This window comes from Schistocerca americana, chromosome 2, assembly GCF_021461395.2.
Source record: "Schistocerca americana isolate TAMUIC-IGC-003095 chromosome 2, iqSchAmer2.1, whole genome shotgun sequence".
NCBI classification, from domain to species: domain Eukaryota; kingdom Metazoa; phylum Arthropoda; class Insecta; order Orthoptera; family Acrididae; genus Schistocerca; species Schistocerca americana.
In genome coordinates, this window is record NC_060120.1 from 334484387 (window position 1) to 334489874 (window position 5488).

The window sequence follows — 5488 nt, forward strand, 5'->3', positions numbered from 1 at the left end:
GAGGAGTTAAATACGACTATATGTCAGTCCCAACTGACAGAAGATAAGACAACTAAAAACAGGGACATGGAGAAAGGTCTATAAAATATACCATAGAGAAACAGAGGTCCAGAACTAAAAATTAAATGGCCTTTACCATATTGGAAACTCGACAGTGGCTTTATGCATGCATCTGGGAAACATGCCCTATGCTCAGATGTGGTTGTATGTATTAAGCAGAAAGTGCTTGCCCGCAAGAGTAAGTTGCTGCAACGTCTGAATGTGAACAGCGTCTGGCTCTGGTGCAGAGGATCAGTATGAAATGAGAGCATGATCTAGTTCCCTCATAGTAAAGGTAGCATTGTAACACTCATGATTCTGAGAAAAGAAGGGTATCACCCAAGCCTCCTCCACTCTTTTCCAATGCAAGAAGCCTAGGTAAAATGTAAATGTCATGTGACTAGGGCCTCCCATCGGGTAGACCATTCGTCAGGTGCAAGTCTTTCGATTTGATGCCACTTCGGCGACTTGCGCGTCAACGGAGATAAAATGTTGATGATTAAGACAACACAACAACCACTTCCTGAGCGAAGAAAATTTCTGACTCAGCTGGGAATCGAACCTGGGCTCATAGAGTTGACATTCTGTTGCTCAGAAGGCTAGGTGATAGTAGGAGAAACTCGAAATTTCGGCAAAATGGAGACAGAAGAGGGAGTGGAACTGTTAAAAGAACCAGTGAATGAAATCAAGTTAGCTTTTTGCTATCCCAAGGAATGTAATGACATTGTGCACGCATCTGTTTGTAATGAATACAGTTTGCCAATGTAGGATGATGGTTAAAAATGCAGAGAGCATGTCTCCGTGTGTGAATTGCGTTGTAGCACACCTCGGTCCTCCAATGGACCGGGACATGGCGTGGTAAAGAGGAAGTGTGAGGAATGGAACACTCTGTAGCCGTAAAGATAATGTTTGTAAGATATTCCATCTGGTCATCACAACTGCGGAAATCTTGTTCATCAAAGGTCACCAGGGAGGAGTAAAACCTCCAGTTGGTCTTAGTAAGCTGCCATTTGGATCTGCACGCAGCAAACGGATAGCGCACAGAAAATAGTGTAGGCCTCAGAAAGAACGGACCACTCAAGATGATGGGCAAGCTGGGCAATGCAGAAGGATAAGTACAGACGGGAATAGGTGTTCGAGGAGTGGGAAAGGAATGTGGGTGCTTGTGTGTTAAGGCAGATGAGGTTAAGTTGATTAAAGTCAGCCAAGAGGACATCTCTCGGACAGGTTCTGGGAGAATCCCAAAGGGGATGGTGCACTTTAAAGTCACTGAGCAACAGAAATGGGTGAGGTAGTTGCCCAGTAAGCTGGAGGAAGTCTGCCCTGGTGACACTGAATGATGGAGGGATGTAAATGGTACAAAGGGAAAAGGTCAAGTGAGGAAGGAAAAGGCGAACTGCAACAGCCTGAAGATGGGTAGTCTGGGGTTGAATATGGAAGTCATCCCATATGAGCAACATGACTCCCCCATGAGATATAATGCCAACCTTTGCGGGAAGGTCAAAACGGCCGGGAAGAAATGTGAAAGCTCAAAGCGGTCACGAGGACACAGTTTTGTTTCCTGAAGGCAGAGTACAGGTGGACACTGCACTTCTAAAGACAGCTGTAAATCTTCATTGTTGGATCAAAGGCCATGAACGTTCCATTGGAGGAGGGTCATGATGAGGAAAAAATGAAGCGGTGTCACCTCGGTGGCTGCTGAGTGCCAGCCCACAAAGACTTGCTGCTACTAGGCACAGAGGCAGGAGGATCCTGCTCCATGAGCGTCAGCTTTCTTCTGCTGTTGGCCTGCGGAGACCAACACAGAAAAACGGTTGATGGTGCACACCAGCGACATGGAGGCTGGGCGAGTGAGGATATCACATGGCAACACAATCGAAGATGCTTTTCGAATCAGCAAAGGAGAAGGCTGTTTGTGTTTGTTGGTCTTCTTTGAGCCTTTCCAGTTGGCAGAGGAAGACTCAGGTGTTGGTTGGGTGGACAGATATTGGAAATCTTCATTGGAGTACTCCTGTCTTTTCCAGCCTGCCTGTTGTGTAGCTGATAACTTCGCCCTGTGAGGCGAGAGTTTGGTGGCTTGTTGCACAGCTGGACGAGGGGACAACAATGCTACCATGACACTGGGTGATTTCACAACCTCAGGGCTGAATTTGAGGTCGCACATATGTGTGGCCATGTCCTTCATGGAACGAGATGTAGCAAGAACAGTACTATAAGTGCCAGACAGTAGAATACAGGGTTTGCAACTAGCCAGTAACTTGCAAGTGAAGGGTAAGGTGTTTTTTCCTTTACCCAGATCTCCTGGACAGCCCACTCATTGAGATACACAGGACATTATCGAGAGGAAGCAGCATGTTCACCATTGCAGTTGATACAGTGGTGAGAAGGAGATGGGCTATCACCCTCGTGCGCATCCCTACCACAAGTTACTCATTTGGCCACGTGTCGACAAGACATTCGAGTGTGGTTGAAACAATGGCACTGGTAGCAGCACATTGGGTTTGCAATGTACAGTCAGACAGTGATAACTTCATAGCCTGCTTTGATCTTGGACGGAAGTACCATTCTATCAGAGGTGAGAAAAAGAGTGCTTGTCAGCACTAAAGAGGCATCTACCTTTTTCATAACTCGATGGATGGCAGTGACACCCTGCTCAGAGATGTAAGTTTGAATTTCAGCCTCAGTCATACCATCAAGCAGCCTAGCGTAAATAACACCATGGTAAGAATCATATTTCTATGGGCCTCGACACCAACAGGATAGCCATGGAGAAGTGAAGTAGCAAGCAGTTGTTGTGCTCAAGAATCAGAAGTAGTCTCCAAAAGCAAAATACCACTCTATAAATGAGAGCAGGATTTCGAAGGGTTGGTAGCTGCATCAACACCTTTCTGAATAATAAACAAATCTGCCATTGCAAACGATTGTTCGTCTTCCATATCTGAAACCACGAGGAACCACGGTGCAGCTGGGAGGGTCTTTGAATTGGAAGCTTCATTCCATTTACATTTGGTAGATGTTGACTGCAAAGATGGTAAGTGGCTCATTAGGAGGAAATCCACCATGACTGTCAACGTCTCCAATGGCGCGCTCCTTCCAACTTCACAAGGGGCCGCACCACCTTAGGTCACTGTTCACACCTCAGGTCACACCTCCCAAACACCTGACAGAGCGACCAGCTGGCAATTTGGTAAGGTAGCAGCTCAGGCAACCACCCCTCCCTGGGCCTGGCCTGTACCATGCAAACCCTACCTGTTGGCCCAGGATTGGGGATTAAGCGTTAGCCAGTCACCTGTTACACATCAGATGTGTGGCCCAGCCTTCAGGAGGACACAGGAAGGAAGAAGAAAAAAGATGATCCTCAAACGCCAAAGCAGAAGAAGGATATGAGAAGGTGAATGAAGAAATGAAAAAGAAACAAAAAACAGTGGTGAGATTGTTCATATGTCAGCTACAGACAGTGCAGAACATTCCCAGAAACTCCGCAGACATGTTCCCCAAGGGAGGGGGAAAAGAATAGCAAAAGAATAGACATGCAGCACAGAAGAGAAAAGATGCTGCAATGCCTAGGGCCCTGTAGTAGCCAAGCACAAACCCACCAAACAGCCCCTGGGGGGGGGGGGGGGGGGGGGGGATTGCAAGACCTGGTGGACATTTTAGACTAGTTCATAGGCTGATATCTCATCATAACTTGTTTTATGTCCAAACTGTATGTATCCTTGGTGCTTGTGAACCTTTAGCCAGTGTAAAGTGCTGTGTTCCAAAAGAAAGCTTATTTTGAAGGTTGGCGGTGTGCATTAGTAAATGCTTTACCTGTTCTTGTCCACATTTCCTTAATTCTTCTGATTTTTAAAGTAAATGATTGGTCATGTAATTTTCAATTGGAGGTGCAGTGAAATGTTTAGTATTACCAGTTGCCATGGATGATTAACTGTTCATATCAGAATGTGAATCTGCTTTGCTATTTTATTGGCCTATGTATAGTCTGCTTTTCTTGTTCTGATTTCTTTCAAGCTAATGGTAAAGGGCTGTACTGTCTAATAAAAAGGGGACTGATGACCTCAGAAGTTAAGTCCCATAGTGCTCAGAGCCATTTTTTTTGTTTTTTTGTTTAATAAATTATATAGTGCATCTGTTCTACTTAAGTTGGTCAGTTAAATTTTGGTCTGTTCCAGGATGCACTTGTTCTCTCTGAATGCTGTGGACTAATGTGTGTACTGATGAGCTTTGGATGTCATGCGAGTGTCCTTGTGGCTGTTTTAATAGTTTGCTAGAAAGGAAAATTTCTCACATTACTATGTTATTGCTGAAATTATTTTTTAAAAATATTTGTAGCCAGTTTCTTAAATCTTTCGTTAACTTATTAGAAAGCAGTTAAGTTGTCACGGTTTTGGGTAAGAGTTCAGATTAATTAATTCTAACCTAAGAGTTATCTATTCGATGCATGGCTCTGTGTTGGAATTCTGTCTAATTAAAATTATTTGTGCTTCATGAAACTGTTGCTAATAATCTCTTGTACTCCATTACTGGTACATGTTACCCAGGATTGTATCCCACTTACTCACAGCTCGTTGGGCCACTTAACTGGCTTTTTATGTCATTTGGAGTGCATACACTCGGCAGCTCTCGCTGCTGTATGTCTTTCATACTGTTTCCTCCAACTGCAGCTCCACTGCTTAATGTTCCTGTTCAAGTTAAGTTTATACTTGGAATTTTTATCCATTAGCTAGTGGTCTTCACCTTAAAAATTTCGATGTGCCTTGGAATCCCATCATATACCTTAAACTGTTGTAACTTAATTATTCTTGTCTTATTGGAAAAAATGTTAAATCTTCAATTGATGTGTGTTTCTGGGTATAAAATTATCTTGCCTAGATATTGGTATTAAATTTTTTTTCATTGTTTTAAGTATGGTTTCAGGTTTTTAATCAGTTAAGTTTAAATCATGTTTTTTTTCTCCACGTTTGGTAATTAAGACCATTCTGATTTGTTTTGGTACTGTTTAGATTTATGTTTGATTTTATTAAGGCTTTACCCTGATAACTTTTGTGTCTTATATAGGGCATGTCTTGCCTTAAAGAATATTAGGTCATCTGGAGTTAAAGTTAACTTTAAATTTAATTAATTAAAAATCTAAATAAAAACTTAATTTGTTGCTATGTGACTGAAAATATATAGAATAAATTTGTTCTCCATGAGTGAATGAAGTATGTAAAATCCCCACTGATAGAGTCCTTCCTGGTTTTCCATCGTGGCTGAATTAAGAGGCCATAATTATCACCATTTCAACTGGTTTACTCAGAGTGTGGTTGCGCTCTGGTCAGGTGAAAATTTTTTGCCTAAGCACCTTCATTCACTGCTTTTATTTTATTTTATCAAAATTTGTATTAATTATTGTACTGTTTCAGGTAGATTTTATTCCACCATGGAGGCTCGGGCATGTCCTGGAATA